The sequence below is a fragment of the Heptranchias perlo genome, chromosome 11 (assembly GCF_035084215.1).
Source record: "Heptranchias perlo isolate sHepPer1 chromosome 11, sHepPer1.hap1, whole genome shotgun sequence".
In the NCBI taxonomy this organism is placed as follows: domain Eukaryota; kingdom Metazoa; phylum Chordata; class Chondrichthyes; order Hexanchiformes; family Hexanchidae; genus Heptranchias; species Heptranchias perlo.
Genome location: NC_090335.1, coordinates 24,539,616 through 24,565,735, shown reverse-complemented (window position 1 = coordinate 24,565,735; position 26,120 = coordinate 24,539,616). Strand labels below are relative to the sequence as shown.

The window sequence follows — 26,120 nt, the reverse complement described above, 5'->3', positions numbered from 1 at the left end:
AGACTTTAAACTGTTGTTAAAATGGGTCTAAATGTCGCATCCATTAACGTGCGTAGCGTTAAATGCACTACGCGATATGTGTCGACCTTGGACTACCTGGCCAAGGTCAAGAGCGACCTGCTGTTCTTACAGGAGTGCGGCCTGCCGCATCTCAGCAATTACCGGCAATGGTCGCAGCGCTGGGCCCACGGGCCGTCGATCTGGTCGGGAGGCAACGATAACCGTGCCTCCGGCCTGGGGATTCTGCTGCGGGGAGGCAACTTCACCATCACCGAAGTAAAGGAGGTGGTGGGGGGTCGTCTCCTCGTAGCAGACAAAATGTACAAAAACGCTCCGCTCCGGCTGATCAACGTGTACGCCCCGGCTCTGAAGAGCGAGCGGCTGGCCGTCTTCCAGCAGCTCCCACTGTTGCTGGCGACGTCCAAGCCGGTCATTCTCGGCGGTGACTTCAACTGCATCATCGATGCGGCTGGACGATCCGGCAGAGCCGACAGCAAACTGGACTCCACGTCCAAACTCCTGATGGAAGCGGTGAAAGACGCCAAGCTGTGCGACATCTTCAGCAACCCTGCAGACGGAGTGGCGCGTCAATACACCTGGTCCAGACCAGACGGGTCCGTCCGTTCCAGGATAGACTTCCTGTTTGTGTCCCCGAAGCTCAAGGTCAGATCCACCAAGGTCACACCGGTGTTCTTCTCTGACCACTGCCTCCTCCTGGCCGACTGTCACCTACAGGACGATCAGAGAGTGGGCAGGGGGACATGGAAGCTGAACTTGAAACTGTTGACCCCGGGAAACATTGAGGAACTGACGAGGGATTACAAAGGTTGGAGAACCGTAAAGCCCCTCTTTGATTCCCCAGTGCACTGATGGGAAGCCATCAAGGCGAACATCAAGAGGTTCTTCATCCTCAAAGGTGTTCAGAAGGCGAGAGAGAGGCAGAGGGAAATGTCCCGACTCCAGAAAAGCATGCAGAATCTTCTCCTGCTGCAGTCGATGGGGATCGATGTTGGGGAGGAACTCAGAGAGGTGAAGGACCAGCAAGCCTCGCTCTTTGCCTCCGAGGCCTCCAAGATCATCTTCCGGTCCAGAGTCCGCTCCGTGGAGCAGGACGAGACTTGCTCGCGCTTCTTCTTCCAAAAGGTGCACAGAGAGAGCTCTGTGATCAGCAGCCTGAAGGAAGAGGACGGCTCGGTCACGTCCTCGCAGCCCGACATACTGAGGATCTACAAATCCTTTTATGCCGGACTGTACGACGCGAAGCCCACAGACAGCGCGGCCTCCCAGTCCTTCTTGTCGTCTATCACAGAGGTTCTAGACGACAGCAAGCGGGAGAGTCTGGATCACCCGCTAACTCTGGACGAACTGACAAAGGCCGTCCGTTCCTTCGAGAAGAGTAAGACTCCCGGAAGCGACGGCTTACCGGTGGAGTTGTACTCGGCTCTGTGGGACTGGATAGGCCCAGACCTGCTTGAAGTGTACGGGGGTATGCTTCTGGCAGGCAGCACGTCAGACTCCATGAGGAAAGGCATCATCACCCTCATCTACAAACAGAAGGGGGAGAGGGAAGAAATCAAAAATTGGCGACCCATCTCACTACTTAACGTGGACTACAAAATTCTGTCCAAGGTCATCGCCAATCGGGTCAAGTCAGCCCTGGAGGTGGTGATCCACCCCGATCAGACCTGCACCGTACCCGGCAGGAAGATCTCTGATAGCCTGGCGCTACTCAGGGATACGATTGCCTACGTATAGGACAGGGGGGTGAACACCTGCCTGATCAGCCTGGACCAGGAGAAGGCCTTTGACAGAATATCCCACACGTACATGATGGACGTGCTCTCCAAAATGGGGTTTGGGGAGGGAATCCGCAATTGGATCCAACTGCTCTACACAAACATCAGTAGCGCAGTTTCAATCAATGGGTGGGAATCAGAAAGCTTTCCGATCAAATCTGGAGTCAGGCAGGGCTGTCCTCTCTCCTCCGTCTTGTTCGTGTGTTGCATCGAACCCTTTGCCGAGTCCATCAGGAGGGATGCGGGCATAAGAGGGGTGACGATCCCAGGCAGCGGAGGTACTCAGGTCAAGGCCTCCCTGTACATGGATGACGTCACCGTCTTTTGCTCAGATCAGCTCTCGGTCCGCAGATTGATGAGCATCTGCGACCAGTTCGAACTGGCCTCGGGGGCCAGGGTAAATCGTAGCAAGAGCGAGGCCATGTTCTTTGGGAACTGGACCGACCGATCCTTTGTCCCCTTCACCGTCAGGTCGGATTACCTGAAGGTGCTGGGGATCTGGTTTGGGGGGGCCGGGGCGTGCACCAAAAACTGGGAGGAGCGTATTTCCAAGGTTAAGCAGAAACTGGGACTGTGGGATCGACGATCCCTCTCGATCGTGGGCAAGAGCTTGGTCATCAGGTGCGAGGTGCTCTCGATGTTGCTGTACGTGGCGCAGGTCTGGCCCATACCTCGCTCCTGCGCCGCGACAGTCACCTGAGCCATCTTCCGCTTTGTCTGGAGATCAAAAATGGACCGTGTCCGCAGGGTCACGATGTACAAATCTCCAGAGAAAGGGGGGACAGGTGTGCCCAACGTGGCCCTCATCCTGATGGCCACCTTTGTGTGCGGCCGCATCAAGCTGTGCATAGACCCTCGGTACGCAAACACAAAGTGTCACTACGTGCTGAGGTTCTACCTGTCCCCGGTGTTGAGAAGGATGGGCCTGGCCACACTGCCACGGAACGCTCCGTCCAGTTGGACCGTTCCGCCCCACCTGTCCTCCGTGGAAAAGTTTGTGCAGAAAAACACCTTTGACCACAAGGCGATGAGCAAGTGGTCCGCACGTAACGTCCTCGAGACCCTGCGGGAAAAGGAGATGATGGATCCTGTCGGTTGGTTCCCCGAGCAGACTGTCAATGTCATTTGGCAGAACGCCTCATCGCCAGAGCTTTCAAACAAGCACCAAGACCTAGCTTGGCTGGTGGTGAGAAGGGCCCTTCCCGTCAGATCCTTCATGTACTCCCGGACTCTGGATTACCACCTGAGCCATGTGCAAATTGGCATAGGGACAAACAGATTAGATGGTTAAATGGGTGGCTGAAAGAGTGGTGTGGGAAGCAGGAGTTTCAATTCATGAGGCACTGGCACCAGTACTGGGGAAAGAGGGAACTGTTCCGTTGGGAGCGGCTCCACTGAAACCGGGCTGGGACCAGTGTCCTGGTGAATTGAATAACTAGGGTGGTAGATAGGGCTTTAAACTAATAATAGGGGGGCAGGGTTCAGGTTAGGGTAAATTTATAAGTTTAAAGAGAAAAGTCAAAGCTGTAGAGCAGAGTAGTAATTTGGGTCAAAACAAGAAGAGTGCGTCAGGAAGGAACAGAGAGTTTAACAAAGGTAAAGGGCATTAGTGACTGAGGTCACATCAGGGAAAAATAGTAAAAGATTAAAATTAAGACCTATATCTGCTTGCATGAAGCATTGGTAACAAGATAGATCAATTAATGGCACAAATAAAGACACAGTAGTGAAAAAGGATCTTAGCTCAGAAAATCAGGATGTAGAATCAGTATGGGTGAAGCTAAGAAATAACAAGGGGCAGAAAACACTGATGGGGGTAGTTTATAGGCCCCCCAATAGTAGCTATAGTGTTGGACAGAGTATAAATCAGGAAATTAGAGGAGCATTTAACAAGGGTAATGCAATTATCGTGGGAGACTTTAATCTTCATATAGACTGGGCAAACCAAATTGGCAAAATTGTTTGGAGGAGGAGTTTATGGAATTAATCCAAGGCAGTTTTCTAGAACAATATGTTGAGGAACCAACTAGGGAACATGCTATTTTAGATCTAGTATTGTGTAATGAGACAGGATTAATTAGTAATCTTATACTTAAGGATCCTCTGGAGGAGAGTGATCATAATATGATAGAATTTCATATTGAGTTTAATAGTGATGTAGTTAAGTTCGAAACTAGGGACTTAAATTTAAACAAAGCCAATTATGTGTGTATGAGGGGCAAGTTGGCTAAGGTAGATTCGGAAATTAGATTTAAAAATATGACGGTAGATAAGCAATGGCGAACATTCAAAGAAATAATTCATAATTCTCAAAGAATATACATTCCCTTGAGGAATAAAAACTCCACGGGAAAAATGATCCAACCTTGGCTAACTAGAGAAGTTAAGGATAGTATTAGATTAAAAGAAGAGGCTTACAATGTTGCCAAAAAGAGGAGTAAGCCTGAGGATTGGGAGGGTTTTAGAAATCAGTAAAGGTTGACCAAGAAATTGATAAAGAGGAAGAAAATTGAATATGAGAATAAACTTGCAAGAAACATAAAAACAGATTGTAAGAGCTTCTACAAGTATATAAAAAGGAAGAGATTAGCAAAAGTAAACATGGGTCCCTTAGAGGCAGAGACAGGAGAAATTATAATGGGGAATAAGGAAATGGCAGAGACATTAAACAACTATTTTGTATCTGTCTTCACAGTAGAAGACACAAAAATCATAATGAGAGTGAGGAACTTAAAGCAATTAAGATTAGTAAAGAAAAAGTACTGGAGAAATTAATGGCTCTGAAAGCCGACAAATCCCCTGGAGCTGATGGCCTACATCCTAGGGTTTTAAAAGAGGTGGCTGCAGAGATAGTGGATACATTGGCTTTGATCTTCCAGAATTCCCTAGATTCTAGAATGGTTCCCATGAATTGGAAGGAAGCAAATGCAACCCCACGATTCAAGAAAGAAGGGAGAGAGAAAACAGGGAATAATAAGCCAATTAGCCTGACATCAGTAGCAGGGAAAATGCTAGAATCTATTATTAAGGACATAGTAAAAGGGCACTTAGAAAATCACCATACGATTAGGCAGAGTCAACATTTTTTTATGAAAGGGAAATCGTGTTTGACAAATCTATTAGAATTTTTGGAGGGTGTAACTAACAGGGTAGATAAGGGGGAACCAGTGGATGTAGTACATTTGGATTTTCAAAAGGCATTCGATAAGAACATAAGAACATAAGAAATAGGAGCAGGAGTATGCCATATGGTCCCTTGAGGCTGCTCCGCCATTCAATCAAATCATGGCTGATCTTCGATCTCAACTCCACTTTTTCACCCAATCCCCATATCCCTTGATTACTCTGGAGTCCAAGAATCTATCCATCTCAGCCTTGAATATATTCAATGACTCTGCATCCACAGCCCTCTGGGGTAAAGAATTCCAAAGATTCACAACTCTCTGAGTGATGAAGTTCCTCCTCATCTCAGTCTCGAATGACTGATGCCTTATCCTGCAACTATGCCTCCTAGTTCTAGACTGTCTAGCCAGGGGAAACAATCTCTCAGCCTGTCAAGCCCCCTCATAATCTTTTATGTTTCAATGAGATCACCTCTCATTCTTCTAAACTCCAGAGAGTAACTTCTCTTCAGAGGACAACCCTCTCATCCCAGGAATTAATCTAGTGAACCTCCATTGCACTGCCTCTAAGGCAAGTATATCCTTCCTTAGATAAGGAGACCAAAACTGTGTGCAGTACTCCAGGTGAGGTCTTATTAAAGACCTGTACAACTGTAGTAAGACTTCCTTACTCTTGTACTCCAACCCCCTTGCAATAAAGGCCAACATGCTATTTGCTTTTCTAATTGCTTGTTGTACCTGCATACTAACTTTTTGTGTTTCTTGTATGAGGACACCCAAGTCTCTCTGAACACCAACAATTAATAGTTTCTCACCATTTAAAAAATAGTCTGTTTTTCTATTCTTCCTACCAAAGTGAAAAACCTCACATTTCCCCACATCATACTCCATCTGACACCTTCTTGCCCACTCACTTAATCTATCTATATCCCTTTGCAGGCTCTTTGTGTCCTCCTCACAGCTTACTTTCCCACCTAGCTCTGTATCGACAAAAATAGATACATTACACTCGGTCCCTTCATCTAAGTCATTAATATATTTTGTAAATAGCTGAGGCCCAAGCATCGATACTTGCGGCACTCCACTAGTTACAGCCTGCCAACCTGAGAATGACACGTTTATGCCTACTCTCTGTTTTCTGTCCTTTAACCAATCCTCTATCCATGCTAATATATTACCCCAAACCCCATGAGCCCTTACCTTGTGTAACAACCTTTTATGTGGCACCTTATCGAATGCCTTTTGAAAATCCAAATATACTACATCCACTTATTCCCCTTTATCTACCCTGCTAGTTACATCCTCAAAAAATTCCAATAAATTTATCAAACATGATTTCCCTTTCATGTTAATTCTGCCTAATCATATTATGATTTTCTAAGTGCCCTGTTACCACTTCCTTAATAATGAATTCCAGCATTTTCCTGATGAGCGATGTCAGGCTAACTGGCCTGTAATTCCCTATTTTCTCTCTCCCTCCCTTCTTGAATAGCGAAGTAACATTTGCTGGCTTCCAGTCCACTGGGACGGTTCCAGAATCTAGAGAATTTTGTAAGGTCATAACCAATGCATCCACTATCTCTGCAGCCACCCCTTTTAGAACCCTAGGATGTAGGCCATCAGGTCCAGGGGATTAGTCGGCTTTTAGTCCCATTAGTTTGTCCAGTACTTTTTCTCTAGTGATATTAATTGTTTTAAGTTCCTCACTCTCATTTACCCCTTGGTTCCCCACTATTTTTGGTATGCTTTTTGTATCTTCTACTGTGAATATCAGATACAAAATATTTGTTTAACCCATCTGCCATTTCCTGATTCCCCATTATAATTTCTCCTGTCTCAGCCTCTAAGGGACTAACGTTTACTTTTGCTAATCTCTTCCTTTTTACATACTTGTAGAAGCTCTTATGATCCATTTTTATATTTCTTGCTAGTTTACTTTTAGATTCTATTTTCTCCATTTTTATCAATTTTTTGGTCGTCCTTTGTTGGTTTCTAAAACTCTCCCAATCCCTGGGCTTATTACCCTTCTTGGCAACATTATAGGCCTCTTCTTTCAATCTAATACTCTCCTTAACTTCTTTAGTTAGCCATGGGTGGATCACTTTTCCCATGGAGTTTTTATTTCTCAATGGAATGTATATTTGTTGAGAATATTAAAATATTTCTTTAAATGTTTGCCATTGCTTTTCAACTGCCAAACGATTTAATTTAATTTCCCAATCTACCTTTGACAACTCGTCCCTCATACCTATGTAATTGGCTTTATTTAAGTTTAAGACTCTAGTTTCTGATTTAAGTACATTACTTTCAAATTCAGTGTGAAATTCTATCATATTATGATTACTCTTCCCCAGTGTTTCTTTTACTGCGAGATTACTAATTAACCCTATCTCATTACATAATACAAGATCTAAAATAGCCTGTTCCCTGGTTGGATCCATGATGTATTGCTCTAGGAAACCATCTCAAATACATTCCATGAACTTGTCTTCCAAATTACCTTTGCCAATTTGATTTGCCCAGTCTATATGCAGATTAAAGTCCCCTATGATGACTACATTTCCTTTGTTAAAAGCTCCTATTATTTCATGATTAATACTCTGTCCAACGGTATTCCTACAGTTAGGGGGCCCATAAACTACTCCCACCAGTGTTTTCTGCCCTTTGTTATTTTTAATTTTCACCCATATTGATTCTACTTCCTGATCTTTCGAGCCAAGATCCTTTCTCACCATTGTCCTTATGTCATCCTTTATCATTAGGGCTACACCAACTCCTTTTCCATTCTGCCTTTCTTTTCTAAATGTCTTGTGCCCTGGAATATTTGGTCATTTTCCATCCATGTCTCTGTAATGGCTATTAGGTCAAACCCATTTATCTCTATTTGTGCAATTAATTCATCTATCTTGTTACGAAAGCTCCGTGCATTCAGAAAAAGTCAATTTTGACTTTTTACCATTTTTTCCTGCTTTGAACTTACTTGTTGTTACACTATTATTGGTAAACTCTCTGTCCCTTCCTGAAACACTCTGCTTATCTTTACCCAAGTCACTACACTGTTCTATTGTCGTAACTTTTCTCATTAGATTTTTAAATTTCCCCTCGCCTGACCACTCCCCCACTCCCTTTAGCTTAAAGCCTTATCTACAGCCCTAATTATTCGATTCACCAGGACGCTGGTCCCAGCTCGGTTTTAGTGAAGCCTGTCCTGTCGGAACAGCTCCCTTTTTCCCCAGTATTGGTGCCAGTGCCCCATGAATTGAAACCCATTCCTCCCACACCACTCTTTGAGCCACACATTTAACTCTCTGATCTGTTTGTCCCTATGCCAATTTTCACATGGCTCAGGTAGTAATCCAGAGATTATTACCTTTGAGGTTCTGCTTATTAATTTAGACCCTAACCCCTCAAACTGTCTCAGCAGAACCCCATTCTTAGTTCTACCTATGTCGTTGGTTCCTATGTGGACCACAAATGTGCCACACAAGAGGTTGTTACACAAGATTAGGGCTCATGGGATTGGGGGTCATATATTAGCATGGATTGAAGATTGGTTAATGGACAGAAAGCAGAGAGTAGGAATAAACGGATCATTTATGGGTTGGCAGATTGTAATTAGTGGGGTGTCGCAAGGATCAACGACTTAGATGAAGGGACCGAGTGTAATGTATCCAAGTTTGCTGTCGATACAAAGCTAGGTGGGAAAGTAAGCTGTGAGGTGGACACAAAGAGGTTGCAAAGGGATATAGACAGGTTAAGTGAGTGGACGAGAAGGTGCCAGATGGAGTATAATGTGGGGAAATGTGAAATTATCTACTTTGGTAGGAAGAATAAAAAAGCAGAATATTTTTTTAAAGGTGAGAAACTAAGAAATGTTGGTGTTCAGAGGGATCTGGCTGTCCCTGTACATGAATCACAGAAAGTTAACATGCAGGAACAGCAAGCAATTAGGAAGGCAAATGGTATGTTAGCCTTTATTGTGAGGGGGTTGGAGTATAAGAGTAAGGAGGTCCTGCTGCAATTATATAAGGCTCTGGTGAGACCATACCTGGAATACTGTGTACAGTTTTGGTCTCCTTACATAAGGAAGGATATACTTGCCTTAGAGGGGGTGCAACAAAGGTTCACTAGATTGATTCCTGGGATGAGAGGGTTGTCCTAGGTTGAGAGGTTGAGTAGAATGGGTTTATATTCTCTGGAGTTTAGAAGAATGAGAGGTGATCTCGTTGAAATGTATAGAATTCTTAGAGGGCTTGACAGGGTAGATGCTGAAAGGCTGTTTCCCCTGGCTGGAGAGTCTAGAACTAGGGGTCATAGTCTCAAGATAAGGGTTCAGCCATTTAGGACTGAGATGAGGAAAAATTTCAGAGAGCTGTGGATGCTCAGTCGTTTAGTATATTCAAGACTGAGATCGTTGGATATTTGGACTATAAGGGAATCAAGGGAATGGCAGAGCAGGCTCAAGGGGCCATATGGCCTATGCCTGCTCCTATTTCTTTATGTTCTTATGTTCTTAATGTCTCATCTGAAAAACGCCACCTCTGACAGTGCAGTACTCCCTCAGTACGGCACTGCGGTATCAGCCTAGATTTTGTGCTCAAGTCCCTGGAGTGGGACTTGAACCCACAACCTTCTGACTCAGATACATGAGTGCTATCACAAAGAGAACACATAGAAGGTGGATAAACAGGACCCAGAAGTACTGTTTGCAATGGATGTACCACAGCAGAGTAAGCTACCTGGGCTTACAGAGGGGCAGTGCTCAGCAGGAAGGTTGTCACTAATCTCTGTCATCTGATAGAATGAGACCTATTTCAGTGCAATACTGAGGGAGTGCTGCACTGTCGGAGTCTTTTGGATGAGACATTAAATTAAGGCTCTGTCTGCCCTCTCAGGTGAAAGTGAAAGATCCCATGGCACTATTTGAAGAAGAGTAGGGGAGTTCTCATTAGACTCATAGAATCTTACAGTGCAGAAGGAAGCCATTCAGCCCATTTTCCCAATGCCGGCTCTTGGAAAGAGCTGTCCAATTAATTCCACTCCCCTACTCTTTCCCTATAGTCCTGCACATTTTTCATTTTCAAATATATATCTAATTCCCTTTTGAAAGTTACTACTGAATCTGCTTCTATCACCCTTTCAGGCCATGCATTCCAAATCACAACTCACGGCATAAAAAAAATTCTCCTTATCTCCCCTCTTTTTTTTGCCAATCATCTTAAATCTGTGTCCTCTGATTGTCCTCCCGGTGTCCTGGCCAATATTTATCCCTCAACCATCATGACTAAAACAGATGATTTGGTCATTTATTTCATTGCTGTTTGCAGGACCTTGCTGTGCACAATTTGGCTGCGGCGTTTTCTACATTACAACAGCGACTACATTTAAAAAAAATACTTCATTGCCTGTAAAGCGCTTTGGGTCGACCTATGATCATGAAAGATGCTATATAAATGCAAGTTCTTCTTCTTCTACAGGTGAAGTCCACCATCGATCCTGCACTAAAGGTCACAGTTGAGTCAACCATTAGTCAACTTCCTTCCTTTTATGGTTTACAATGAGTAAGTGCGAAACACTCGATAGTGTAGTACACGGAACAGACATTATTCATACATAGCATAGGTGATCAATCTGTACCGTACAAAGGAGTAGCTTCATAGAATCATAGAATCATAGAAGTTTACAACATGGAAACAGGCCCTTCGGCCCAACATGTCCATGTCGCCCAGTTTATACCACTAAGCTAGTCCCAATTGCCTGCACTTGGCCCAAATCCCTCTATACCCATCTTACCCATGTAACTGTCCAAATGCTTTTTAAAAGAAAAAATTGTACCCGCCTCTACTACTGCCTCTGGCAGCTCGTTCTAGGCACTCAACACCCTTTGAGTGAAAAAATTGCCCCTCTGGACCCTTTTGTATCTCTCCCCTCTCACCTTCAGGTTTCTCTCTCTTTCAATCTCTCCAACTAACTCTGGAAAACCTTCATCCTCTATACACCTCAGTTTGCCTACTTCAAAGGAACATTTTACAGATAAGACCTTATGATTTATCTGTTCTCAGACCCTTTTAAGAACAGTTTATAGACAGCTTATATATCTAAACATCCACCCTATACCATGGTTAATTGATCCCTCTGCCTATGTTTATTACACTAGTCACAAAAGTTATACATTAATCACTCATGGTTGATGTTGTCCCAGTCACTTATTTCCTTGCGCAAGCATTCCTTGTAGACAATAATCGACATATGGGAGCAAAACATAACCCATCCTTCCTTCCCGTGGGAACCCCGCTGTTTTCCTGTTTATCTTAGAACACTTGTTACTCCATTGACCAGTCATAGTTATACAGGTCAGTTCGATTATTAACCTTTAACTCTCCAGCATGTCCAATAGTCATTACAGACGTCAACTTCTATGCCACATGGTCATTCCAGTCACCTGCAGGAGACATCTCTGTGGTTAATCAGTTTACCATGCACTAAAGAGATTATATTTTCCCTAGTTTGGCACCCAAACAGTATGTGGATTCTCTTCACAATAAGGGGGAATCTGAGTGTGCCTGAAAATTCCCAAGAAATAGCACTGAAAATCATTGGATGTTCAGGTTGCTTTACCATGTATATCTATTGCTGTGGACACCTGTGGAATAATTGGAAAGGAACAGGCTGGATTTCACTTTCAATGAGAACTTGTAAGACAGATTGTGGCTTTCTACAAGATCATAGGGCACTGCACTAAAGCCTCAAGGTAAACCCACTGATTTTTTTCAATTGACATAAGGCTATTTGTGGCTGAATGCCACCCTCCAGTATAAACACAGGTGCAAATTACATGGAGGAAGGGCACTGACTAAGTCAATGCAGGCACCCAGCTTCCTCATAGCTGGCTCCAAATGAGGAAGAGGTTTGCTTGTATCAGGGTGAAGGAGAAGGTAAGTGTGTTCCTCACTTTTGCACTCACTGCTTGTGGGGGCCATTAACCATGACACAAACCGAAGATCAGAACAGCCACACTCTCCGGGAGGTACTGTTTGAAGCATTGTGCACAACCATTCTCCTCTTGTAAAAATTCTTTCATTGTGCTGAAGCTGCCTGGCATCCTTTTGTTGAAGGTGGATATGGCAGCTGATAAACAGCAAACGGATGCTCTTCTTCTGTTAGGGGGTTTCTCAGTGGAATTAGCAGCCATGGATGCAGGAGATAGCCCTGTTCTCCTTTGGGCCATCCACCCAGTGTTCCAATTAAAAATACTTAATTGGAGGAGGGCCAATTTCAGTGGGTTGAGAACGGATCTGGCCCGAGTAAATTGGAATCAAAGATTGGCAGGCAAAACTGTAATTGAACAATGGACGGCCTTTAAACAAGGGATGGTTCGGGTACAGTCTAGAATATACAAACGGCCAGAACAAAAAAAAACAGAGAGAGAGAGGCAGAAACATAGAAACATCCGGAAGGAAAAGACAGCAATTGACCCGTTATATTAAAAATAGATAACTTTTGTTCGCTGGTGGGGTTACGTGTAGCGTGACATGAACCCAAGATCCCGGTTGAGGCCGTCCTCATGGGTGCGGAACTTGGCGATCAATTTCTGCTCGACGATTTTGCGTTGTCGTGTGTCTCGAAGGCCGCCTTGGAGTACGCTTACCCGAAGGTCGGTGGCTGAATGTCCTTGACTGCTGAAGTGTTCCCTGACTGGGAGGGAACCCTCCTGTCTGGTGATTGTTGCGCGGTGTCCGTTCATCCGTTGTCGCAGCGTCTGCATGGTCTCGCCAATGTACCATGCTTTGGGGCATCCTTTCCTGCAACATATGAGGTAGACAACGTTGGCCGAGTCACAGGAGTATGAACCATGCACCTAGTGGGTGGTGTCCTCTCGTGTGATGGTGGTATCTGTGTCGATGATCTGGCATGTCTTGCAGAGGTTACCGTGGCAGGGTTGTGTGGTGTCGTGGACGCTGTTCTCCTGAAAGCTGGGTAATTTGCTGCGAACGATGGTCTGTTTGAGGTTGGGTGGCTGTTTAAAGGCGAGTAGTGGAGGTGTGGGGATGGCCATAGTGAGGTGTTCGTCGTCATTGATGACATGTTGAAGGCTGCGGAGAACATGGCGTAGTTTCTCTGCTCCGGGGAAGTACTGGACGACGAAGAGTACTCTGTTGGTTGCGCCCCGTGTTAGTCTTCTGAGGAGGTCTATGCGATTTTTCGCTGTGGCCCGTCGGAACTGTCGATCGATGAGTCGAGCGTCATATCCCGTTCTTACTAGGGCGTCTTTCAGCGTCTGTAGGTGTCCATCGCGTTCCTCCTCGTCTGAGCAGACCCTGTGTATTCGCAGGGCCTGTCCATAGGGGATGGCCTCTTTGACGTGGTTAGGGTGGAAGCTGGAAAAGTGGAGCATCGTGAGGTTGTCCGTGGGCTTGCGGTAGAGTGAGGTGTTGAGGTGCCCGTCTTTGATGGAGATTTGTGTGTCCAAGAAAGAAACTGATTCTGAGGAGTAGTCCATGGTGAGCTTGATGGTGGGATGGAACTTGTTAATGTTATCGTGTAGTTTCTTTAGTGATTCTTCGCCGTGGGTCCATAGAAAGAAAATGTCGTCGATGTATCTGGTGTATAGCGTTGGTTGGAGGTCCTGTGCAGTGAAGAAGTCCTGCTCGAACTTGTACATGAAAATGTTGGCGTATTGGGGTGCGAATTTGGTCCCCATGGCTGTTCCGTTTGTTTGGGTAAAGAACTGGTTATCGAAGGTGAAGACATTGTGATCCAGGATGAAGCGGATGAGTTGTAGGATGGCGTCTGGAGATTGGCTGTTGTTGGTGTTGAGTATTGATGCTGTCGCAGCGATGCCGTCATCGTGGGGGATACTGGTGTAGAGTGCCGAGACGTCCATCGTGGTGAGAAGTGTTCCTGGTTCAACTGGTCCGTGGGTACTGAGTTTTTGTAGGAAGTCTGTAGTGTCGCGACAGAAGCTGGGGGTTCCCTGTACGATGGGTTTCAGGATGCCCTCGATGTATCCAGAGAGGTTCTCACACAGGGTTCCGTTGCCTGATACAATAGGACGTCCGGGTGTGTTGGCTTTGTGTATCTCTGGGAGGCAGTAGAAGTCTCCCACGCAGGGAGAATGTGGGATGAGAGCGCGTAGGATGCTTTGAAGGTCTGGATCGAAGGTCTTGATCAGTTTGTTGAGCTGGTGGGTGTGTTCTTTGGTCGGATCTGCGGCTAACCGTCTGTAGTGTTCCTGGTTGTCCAGTTGTCGGTATGCTTCTTTGCAATAGTCCGTTCTGTTCTGTACGACGATGGCTCCTCCTTTGTCCGCTGGTTTGATGACGATGTTGCGGTTGGTCTTGAGAGCGTTGATGGCGTTGCGTTGTGCTCGGGTGACATTCTGGACTGTCTTCTGAGTGCGGCTGATGAATCTGGCATTGACGCATTTCCTGACAGCTTGAGCATACATGTCAAGCTGAGGGCAGCGACCCTCCGGAGGAGTCCAGTTTGACTCTTTCCTCTTCGGTTGCTGTACCGCGGATCCCTCTGTCTGCTGTTCCGGATCGTTGATTGTCTCATTGGGTTTGCTGCTGGAATTTTGGGATTTGTGGAAGAATTCCTGCAGCTTCATTCTCCTGATGAATTCCTCTGTGTCCGCCGCGAGACTAGTGGGGTCCATTTTGGTAGTGGGGCAGAAATTGAGCCCTCGGCTGAGAACTTCAATTTCGTCTGGTTGAAGGGTGTGGTCTGACAAATTGACGATAGACTTCCCTGTGGTTGCAACCGTGGTACCAGGGGAAGCTTGGTCGATGCTGGTGGTGATGCCGAGTTTCTCAAGCTTCCTGCTCTTGGTTTTCATGTAGGCAGCGTAGTTCCGTTGCCTCATCTGTTTGGCGGTATCTCGTAGCTGGTCTGCTGTGTCCTGAGTACAGGTTGAGAGTATGGACTCTATCTTAGTTTCGAGGTTGCGGCGTCTGCTGTAGAGTTGGTGTATGAGATGGTTGCGGAGTGTGCGAGAGGTATGACGGCAGAGTCTCTCAGCATAATCCGAGTTGTATGTGGACTTGAGTGGGTTCGTGATCTGTAGTCCTTTCGGGATCTTGTCTGCTTTCTTGCAGCTCTGTAAAAACTTGATGTCTGTGTCTATATGCGCGATCTTCTTGGATATCCTTTCCACTGTGAGCCGGCAGTTTGTGGTGTCGATGGTAGCCATGATGTGGAGATTCCGGTGATGGACTGGGGTTGATAATTGTAAACAATTTTACAACACCAAGTTATAGTCCAACAATTTTATTTTAAAATTCACAAGCTTTCGGAGGCTTCCTCCTTTCTCAGGTGAATGTCAAGAAATCCTCGAACCTCTCGCATTTATAAATACCCACGGCGAAGAATCACTAAAAAAACTACACGATAACATTAACAAGTTCCATCCCACCATCAAGCTCCACCATGGACTACTCCTCAGAATCAGTTTCTTTCTTGGACGCACGAATCTCCATCAAAGATGGGCACCTCAGCACCTCACTCTACCGCAAGCCCACGGACAACCTCACGATGCTCCACTTTTCCAGCTTCCACCCTAACCACGTCAAAGAGGCCATCCCCTATGGACAGGCCCTGCGAATACACAGGGTCTGCTCAGACGAGGAGGAACGCGATGGACACTTACAGATGCTGAAAGACGCCCTAGTAAGAACGGGATATGACGCTCGACTCATCGATCGACAGTTCCGACGGGCCACAGCGAAAAATCGCATAGACCTCCTCAGAAGACTAACACGGGGCGCAACCAACAGAGTACCCTTCGTCGTCCAGTACTTCCCCGGAGCGGAGAAACTACGCCATGTTCTCCGCAGCCTTCAACATGTCATCAATGACAACGAACACCTCACTATGGCCATCCCCACACCTCCACTACTCGCCTTTAAACAGCCACCCAACCTCAAACAGACCATTGTTCGCAGCAAATTACCCAGCTTTCAGGAGAACAGCGTCCACGACACCACACAACCCTGCCACGGTAACCTCTGCAAGACATGCCAGATCATCGACACAGATACCACCATCACACGAGAGGACACCACCCACCAGGTACATGGTTCATACTCCTGTGACTCGGCCAACGTTGTCTACCTCATACGTTGCAGGAAAGGATGCCCCAAAGCATGGTACATTGGCGAGACCATGCAGACGCTGCGACAACGGATGAACGGACACCGCGCAACAATCGCCAGACAGGAGGGTTCCCTCCCAGTCAGGGAACACTTCAGCAGTCAAGGACATTCAGCCACCGACCTTCGGGTAAGCGTACTCCAAGGCGGCCTTCGAGACACACGACAACGCAAAATCGTCGAGCAGAAATTGATAGCCAAGTTCCGCACCCATGAGGACGGCCTCAACCGAGATCTTGGGTTCATGTCACGCTGCACGTAACCCCACCAGCGAACAAAAGTTATCTATTTTTAATATAACGGGTCAATTGCTGTCTTTTCCTTCCGGATGTTTCTATGTTTCTGCCTCTCTCTCTCTCTTTTTTTTTGTTCTGGCCGTTTGTATATTCGGTGGCCCTGTAGGTAACACCTATCTGTCTGAACACTTTGGTTACCTTGACAATGGGCAGTTGAAAAGACTATCTGTAATCACCAGGTATTGTTCTGTGACCTATAAATGCGAAAGGTTCGAGGATTTCTTGACATTCACCTGAGGAAGGAGGAAGCCTCCGAAAGCTTGTGAATTTTAAAATAAAATTGTTGGACTATAACTTGGTGTTGTAAAATTGTTTACAATTGTCAACCCCAGTCCATCACCGGCATCTCCACATCACGAGTATAGAAAGTTCAGAGGAGAAGTTAAAAAGGAAATAAGAGGGGCAAAGAGAAAGTATGAGAATAGACCAGCAGCTAACATAAAAGGGAATCCAAAAGTCCCAATATAAATAGTAAATGGGTAGTAAGAGGAGTGGTGGGGCCGATTCGAGACCAAAAAGGGGATGTACACATGGAGGCAGAGGACATGGCAGAGGTACTAAATGAGTACTTTGAATCTGTCTTTACCAAGGAAGAAGATATAGCCAAAGCCACGGTAAAAGAGGAGGTAGTTAAGATACTGTATGGAATAAAAATTGATAAAGAGGAGGTACTAGAAAGGCTGGCTTAACCTAAAGTAGAAAAGTCACCCGGTCCGGATGGGATGCATCCTAGGTTGCTGAGGGAAGTAAGGGTGGAAATTGCGGAAGTACTGGCCACAAACTTCCTCCTTAGACACAGGGGTGGTGCCGGAGGACTGGAGAATTGCAAGTGTTACACCCTTATTCAAAAAATGATGTAAAGATAAAGCCAGCAACTACAGGCCAGTCAGTTTAACCTCGGTGGTGGGGAAGCTTTTAGAAACGATAATCCAGGAAAAAATGAATTGTCACTTGGACAAGTGTGGATTAATAAGGGAAAGCCAGCACGGATTTGTTGAAGGCAAATCGTGTTTATCTAACATGATTGAGTTTTTTGATGAGGTAACAGAGAGAGTTGATGAGGGCAATGCGGTTGATATTGTGTATATGGACTTTCAAAAGGTGTTTGATAAAGTGCCACATATTGGCTTGTCAATAAAATTGAAGTCCCTTGAATAAAAGGGACAGTGGCAACATGGATACGAAATTGGCTAAGTAATAGAAGACAGAGGATAGTGGTGAACAGGTGTTTTTCAGACTGGAGGAAGCTATACAGTGGTGTTCCCCAGGGGTCAGTACTGGGACCACTGCTTTTCTTGATATATATTAATGACTTGGACTTGGGTGTACAGGGCATAATTTCAAAATTTGCAGATGACACAAAACTTGGAAGGGTAGTAAACAGTGAGGAGGATAGTGATAGACCTCAAGAGGATATAGACAGGGTGGTGGAATGGGCGGACACGTGGCAGATGAAATTTAATGCTGAGAAGTGTGAGGTGATACATTTTGGTAGGAAGAACGAAGAGAGACAATATAAACTAAAGGGTACAACACTAAAGGGGGTGCAAGAACAGAGAGACCTGGGGGTGTACGTACACAGGTTGTTGAAGGTGGCAAGACAGGTTGAGAAAGCAGTTAAAAAAGCGTACGGGATCCTGGGCTTTATAAATAGAGGCATAGAATACAAAAGCAAGGAGATTATATTGAACATTTATAAAACACTGGTTCGGCCACAATTGGAGTATTGTGTCCAATTCTGGGCACCGCACTTTAAAAAGAATGTGAAGGCCTTAGAGAGGGTGCAGAAGAGATTAATTAGAATGGTACCTGAGTGAGGGACCTCAGTTATGTGGATAGACTGGAAAAGCTGGGATTGTTCTCCTTAGAGCAGAGAAGGTTGAGAGGAGATTTGATAGGGTCTAGACAAAGTAAATAAAGAGAAACTGTTCCCATTGGTGGAAGGGTCGTGAACCAGAGAACACAGATTTAAGGTGATTGGCAAAAGAACGAAAGGCGACATCAGGAAAAACTTTTCTACGCAGCGAGTGGTTAGGATCTGGAATACACTACCTGAAAGGGTGGTGGAAGTAGGGTCAATTGTGATTTTCAAAAAGGAATTAGATAGGTACCTGAAGGAGAAAAATTTGCAGGGCTACAGGGAAAGGGCGGGGGAGTGGGACTAGCTGGATTGCTCCTTCTGTGTCGCAACCATTCAATGATTCTATGATTCTTCGGCTTCAAATAATGTGGACGTTGTACAAACCCACTGACATGTAGAATGTTTTTTCTGTCATGTCGGGATATTGCCTATCCTGATACCTCACAGTGATGTTCATGGTTTACCTTTTTGCTTCACTTGGACCACTTGATAAATTCTTTTGAATTATTCTTTTTGTAAAGCTATTTAGCCATTTATCTTTGTTGCCTAAAACTTCCTAACATGTCCATATATCTCCTGTTCAGTTAATTCACATTAACCATTATTGCTTACTTTCTATCATGCCCATATTTGATTTGTTTTGATGCTTCCCATTAATGTTCACGACTTATTAAGGTCGGATAGCTTTTTATGGCACTGCCTGCCATGTCCAGCATGCCTGCAGTATCTTGCTAGCTAATTTTAGGTACACAATGCGTAGCCTCTAATAAAATGGGAACACTAAGGGTACAGATGAGACATTTTCTTGCACAATAGTCTGAGCTGCATAATTACTGTTGTACCATTGTTGCTGTTCCTCTATGATTGCGTGCACACTTCTCTAATTCCACACTAACAACCATCTGCTAAAAAGCATTGCTTCTTAATGACAGTGGCAGCCTTTTAACAGATACTCCGTAGTGGTGAGCAAAATGTTTCCTTTATTCAATCATTTCTGTTAAGCCAACATAATGAAAAATATGTATTTTGATCCTAATTGGCTGCAATAATGGCTACAAATATAACTTATAGTCTATCTGTAGTAGTAAGTTTGCATTTGGCCGATGAGATAATATGAAATCACTTTGTTGCAATCCTTACGATGATCCAGCCAGTTATACAGTCAGATTTTATCAGACACTTTGGGGGCAATCTTTAATCTAACTCACCAGGCGGGAAACCCACAGGATCGATTGCAATGCTGCTTTTACACCCCGCCAATTTGAAGTCAATGAAGAGTAATATTGGGCGGATGTAAAACTGGCGTTCCACCCAATCGCGTGGGCTTCGCACCCGGTGAGTTAGGTTAAAATTACCCCCTTCGATTCAGGAGACAGTAGGTATTGAGCATTGTGGCAAATCAGAGGATCTCTCCTGTTTCAAATCATAAAAATCTCTGCATTAAATGGCTATATAGGAATCTGTAGCAAAATCAGTACGGCAACAATTTTTAAAATGGGTTCTGTCGCTGTTTTTTGGGACAGGTTTTCTGCTACAAGTATATTTATTTCTCTATGTTAGGGAAAGGTGGGGAATACAGAATCCTATCTCATACATAAATATCCACTTCAAAGAGAGGTGACTCCCCTCATATTCTGTTGATTGCTGTTGATTGAGGATTAGTGGAAGCAAAGCCCACCAGAGTGATAGAAATGATTAATATTGATCACTGAAGATAATTACCTTATGGGCTATTACAATTGCAATTGCCCCAGGCTTCTGAAAGGCTAATTGTAAATAGGTCTGCAATCTCTTTGGAAGCAAATAAAAGCTGTTCCTTTTTTAAACTTTATTTAAATGAGGGAAGTCAAATAACATCGTGTGATAACAGCGTACATCATTTTATATCAGGACCAAATGAGCAATCAGGAAGTTAAAGTTTCAGTGTTGCAGTTTTAAGAGAACTTCCCATCATACACATTTATTTTGATAGACGTTAAGAGTGATATTCTTTCTTTATAGAGGATAATCTTTGGAAATAGTGTGATATCTGACCCACCAGATGAAGACTTTCAACCATTGTGACAGCTTTGCTTTGTTCTAAGAGGTATGAAAATATTATCGGAAAGCCCGCGAGGCAGTCTTTGAGGCTTTCGATAAACCTGACTTGATTAACAGATATGTCACTGCAGTGATTCAAAGTTAAATAGATTTGATTAATCCAATTGGAAACTTCTTATCTTCAATTAGCTGGTACGAATTTCCTATTTTGCTGCACTGCTATTGGAGTTGGAGGCAAATAAGCTGGGCTAGAAATTTGGCCGCCTGGTGCCCATTGTTTCGGTGCTACACGGCCTCCCGAAGTGCCAAGGTGACGTCTTGGCTGCGTACGCACGTTTCCAGCATGACATGCGCTACACGCCATCTTGGTATAGGTATTAGCGCATGTGCAAATATTGAACGCCAGAAGCATGTAAAGTAGGGAGAAAATGGATACAATCAGTGTGCAACGCTGATTTAAAGTGATAGACACCATTTTGGGACTTAACGCTTAACTCAATGCACAGTCTTAACCACAACCATCTGAATATGTCTTAGAGTGCCTGGAGGACCCCACCAGAGCTATTTAAAGGGACCATGCAGGATTTACAGGTTAGTTGCTGGATTATTGTTTCTGGCTGCTGATACATTTGTAACTGTTTTTGGAGGTCTCCTATACTTGAATATTAGGACGCAGGGACATAGCCTAACATTTAGAGCTAGGAGGTGCAGGAGTGAAGTTAGGAAATGCTGCTACATGCAAAGGGTGGGAGAAGTTTGGAACGCTCTTCTGCAAATGGCAGCTGATGCTAGCTCAATTGTGAATGTTAAATCTGAGATTGATAGATTTCAGTGAACCAAGGGTATTAAGGGATATGGGGCTAAGGTGGGTATCTGGAGTTAGGTCACAGATCAACCATGGTCTCATTGAATGGTGGAACAGGCTCGAGGGGCTAAATGCCACTGCCACTTGCTGTCTCCTGTTTTTCGCCACCTTCTCCTACAAGCAAGCGGGACATGTGGCTGGGTGATGTGCCTGTCATGGTTGAATAGCTGTCAGTGTGTGTGGCCTATGAGTTGTGAGTGGGCTGTTTGCAACAGTGGTAATGTGTAAGGGTGAGAGGAAACATCTGATTGGAAGAGCTAAGTACTGATTGAAAGAGTTTGTTGGTAAGTGGGTGATGGGGGCTGTTGTGCGTGGAGCAGTGGATGCGGCTAGTGGTGCAGTTGGTAGGAGACGCCACTTGACTGTTGACATCACTCACCTTGACCACTCGTGTCAAAGCATTGAACTTCTTCCTGCACTGCACCCATGTTCATGGTGCTATGTGCCTGGCATTGACTTTGTCCCCCGCTGCCTCCCACTGCCTTTTGGACATATGTCTGGAGGGCCTTTTGCCACCCCCACCATCCCCCTCCTTCTGTCCACCTCTTGCACCAAGGCCTCTAGTGCATCAGCAGAGAACCTTGGTGCACGCACTCTCGCAGGCCTGGTACCAACTCAGATCGGCAGTTTGGTGGGGTCTGGCATGCAGATTGGAGGATGTGGGATTTAGTAGTGCGCAACCTTTATTCAATGTTTTAACATAACTCAGCAATTTGTAAATATAGTGATGGGACCTGCATCTGTGTTTTACGTGTGTGATGTCTGATCTCCATTCAGACTATGTGCAGACATCAGACTGTTATTTTCAGCAAATAACAGGTATAAGCTATCTTTAAGAGATTTTAAGAGACAGCCTGCCTTTAATTGGGGCTCCCCCTGCCTGTGGAAAGTGTGAATTGCATTGAATCCATGTGTCAACGTTAATTTCCAACGCAGTTTGAAGGTAAGTTCACAGGCCTGACGAAAGTCTCATCCTGCCTGCGCAGGAAGCACCAGGTGCGGGTTAATAGCGGATCATGCTACCCGCGCCCGGTTTTTAGGGTTATCCAATTTAGCCCCTGATATTTTATAGGGTTTATTGGTCATGTAAAGCTTTTCATCATTGACACACGGTCCAAAGTTACTGACGAGAACTGAAAGACTTTAGAGATTTTATTGTTTTGGAACAGATGAGGTAAAGTTAAGTGAGGTAGGGTAATTTTCTCTAATCCACTGATTTGCTCTTGCTCCTGTAAAATCTTAATAAACACAAATTAATAGTTATCATTTTGAGCTAACTGTCTACCAGCAGGGAACATTCTATCTGTTGGAGAGATGAGGGGGGTTAAATTGGACCGCGAGGCGCCTATTTTTCAGGCGCTAAGCAGCCTCCCAAGGCCCCTAAATGGTAGGCAGGAAGCCTGCACCACCCGCTATATCGGGTAAGGACAAATTGAAGGCCTCCTTTACCCACACCTGAAGCAGGCGTTAGGCCCTTCGCATATTCAAATAGGGGGCTTAATGCATGCTTCAGCTCCCCGCTGCAACATTAGTTTGCCCTTCAGGCAAAACCAACCATAAACATCACCTACATTTAAAAAAAAGTTAAGTACTTACCACAATCACCATCCCGATCGCTGCCACTCCTGGCCCCAAGATCTTTATCTACGACCTCCAGGCCGTGGCCCCGACCCATGATATCCCCCACCTCCTACCCCCAACGTCTACCTCTCCGAGCCACCCTATACCCCTGAGCCCTGTGAGCCCAACCTCATCATTTACCTGTCCAGCCTCCGAGGGGCCGAGGGGTTCTGATAGAGTTGATGGGGAGAAACTGTTTCCACTGGCAGGAGGGTCGGTAATCAGAGGACAGAGATTTAAGATCATTGGCAAAAAATCCAGGGGGGAGTGAGGAGAATTTTTTTTCCGCAGTGAGTTGTTATGATCTGGAATGCACTGCCTGAAAGGGTGGTGGAAGCAGATTCAATAGTAACTTTCAAAAGGGAATTGGATTTATACTTGAAAAGGAAAAATCTGCAGAACCATGGGGAAAGAGCAGAGGAGTGGGACTAATTGGATTGTTGTTTCAAAGAGCCGACACAGGCATGATGGGCCAAATGGCCTACTGCTGTGCTGTATCATTTTATGATGGTTTGATTTTCATTTCTGGCATACATTGGGTGGGCAATAGATTGAGTGTTCGCTTTGTTCTCCCAATGACATCGGCAGGAGGCCTGATCGATTTTTGTGATCAGGCCTCATTTGAATATATACGGCAGGCTACCAGCACTAATAGCACTGCTTATAGGCAGCTCACTGTTTGGGAGGGTGGGATGTCCAGCCGGGCAGAGACTGAAGTAAGCCTGCAGCAGGACTGAAAAGATCGGGGTTGGGGGGAAGTGGGGTTGACAGAGCAGCAAATTGAATTGGCAGGGAAATGTAAAGAGCACACCAAGGGGCAAGGAGTTAAACTCAAGGAAGTCTTTAAGGCTTAAAGGTCCCAAAAATAATGAAGAAAAAGTTATTGCCAGACCTGCTTCCAGCTTTCCCGAGTACATATTATGATCCCTATAAGTAGTAGTGCAAATGGCCACCTCGTGATCATGGTTTGTGGGCAATTGGAGGGCTGCAGCTGTTTCCTTGTCAGTTATGGATCCATGTTTTTAGTTACACGTACAAATCATAGATTCCGCCTTCTTCCTAAAAAATGTTGTTATAACTTACAATTGTTTTTTTTTAACACAATTAATACCAGGCCCACAGTTAATAGCAAACCCGAACATATAATATAGGAACCTTAAATTAGCAGCTTTGTTTTTCAGTTAATAAGAGTTACATGTGCTGGGCAAGTCTCCATTTGTAACCTTACTAGACTAGCTTTTGTAGCTAAAAGACTTAAAAAAGAAAGACTTGCATTTATATGGCGCCTTTCAAGACCTCAGGACGTCCCAAAATACTTTTTGAAGTGTGGTCACTGTTGTAATGTAGGAAACACAGCAGACAATTTGCGCAAAGCAAGGTCCCACAAACAGCAATGAGATAATGACCAGATAATCTGTTTTAGTGATGTTGCTTGAGGGATCAATATTGGCCAGGACACTGGGGAAAAGTCCACAGTTTTTCTTCGAAATAATGCCATAGGATCTTTTTACATCCACCCGAGAGGGCAGATGGGGTCCCGGTTTAACATCTAATGAAAAACGGCACCTCCGACAGTGCAGCACTCCTTCAGTACTGCACTGGATTGTCAGCCTGGATTTTGTGTTTTAATGGTGGTTTTACCTCACATAAAACATCTTAAAGGGGTACATCGAGTTACATCGAGTCTATAGCACAGAAACAGGCCATTCAGCCCAACTGATCTATGCCGGCATTTATGCTCCACATGAGCCTCCTCGTCCCCCCCCCACTTCATCTAACCTTATCAGGATACCCTTCTATTCCTTTCTCCCTCGTGTGCTTATCAAGCTTCCCCTTGAATGCATCTATGCTTTGCCTCAACTACTCCTTGTGGTAGCGAATTCCACATTCTTACCACTCATTGGGTAAAGGAGTTTCTCCTGAATTCCCTATTGGATTTATTAGTGACTATCTTATATTTATGACCTCTAGTTTTGGACTCCCCCACAAGTGGAAACATTTTCCCTACATCTCCCCTATCAAACCCTTTCATTATCTTAAAGACCTCTATCAGGTCAGAAATGGGGATGTTCGCTGATGATTGCACAGTATTCAGTTCCATTCGCAACCCCTCAGATAATGAAGCAGTCCGTGCCCGCATGCAGCAAGACCTGGACAACATCCAGGATTGGGCTCATAAGTGGCAAGTAACATTCTCGCCAGACAAGTGCCAGGCAATGACCATCTCCAACAAGAGAGAGTCTAACCACCTCCCCTTGACATTCAACTGCATTACCATCGCCAAATCCCCCACCATCAACATCCTGGGGGTCACCATTGACCAGAAACTTAACTGGACCAGCCATATAAATACTGTGGCTACGAGAGCAGGTCAGAGGCTGGGTATTCTGCAGCGAGTGACTCACCTCCTGACTCCCCAAAGCCTTTCCACCATCTACAAGGCACAAGGCAGGAGTGTGATGGAATACTCTCCGCTTGCCTGGATGAGTGCAGCTCCAAGAACACTCAAGAAGCTCGACACCATCCAGGATGAAGCAGCCTGCTTGATTGGCACCCCATCCACCACCCTAAACATTCACTCCCTTCACCAGTGGCGCACAGTGGCTGCAGTGTCTACCATCCACAGGATGCACTGCAGCAACTCGCCAAGGCTTCTTCGACAGCACCTCCCAAACCCGTGACCTCTACCACCTAGAAGGACAAGAGCAGCAGGTATATGGGAACAACACCACCTGCACGTTCCCCTCCAAGTCACACACCATCCCGACTTGGAAATATATCGCCGTTCCTTCATCGTTGCTGGGTCAAAATCCTGGAACTCCCTTCCTAACAGCATTGTGGGAGAACCGTCACCACACGGACTGCACCACCACCTTCTCAAGGGCAATTAGGGATGGGCAATAAATGCCGGCCTCACCAGCGACGCCCACATCCCATGAACGAATTTTAAAAAAGGTCACCCCTCAGCCTTCTCCTTTCTAGAGAAATGAGCCACAGCCTGTTTAGTCTTTCCTGATAAGTATATCCTCTCAGTTCCATATCCTTTTTATAATGTGGAGACCAGAATGTGCACAATACTCCAAGTGTGGTCTAACCAAGGTTCTATATAAGTTTAACATATCTTCTCTGCTTTTCAATTCTATCCCTCTAGAAATGAACCCCAGTGCTTGATTTGCCTTTTTTATGGCCTTATTAACCTGTGTCGCTGCTTTTAGTGATTTATGTATCTGTACCCCGAGATCCCTTTGCTCCTCTATCCCATTTAGGCTCTTATTATCCAAGCAACATGTGGCTTTCTTATTCTTCCTACCAACATGCACCACCTCACACTTATCTATATTGAAATTCATTTGCCATTTACACACTCATT

At 45.2% G+C, this 26,120-nt stretch overlaps 1 protein-coding gene across 1 annotated transcript in view; it reads left to right on the top strand.

Annotated features, from left to right (window-relative positions):
- Window positions 1-26,120, top strand: part of LOC137326826 (toll-like receptor 8) — a 39,042-nt gene that overhangs the window by 1,553 nt on the left and 11,369 nt on the right. The window lies entirely within an intron of this gene.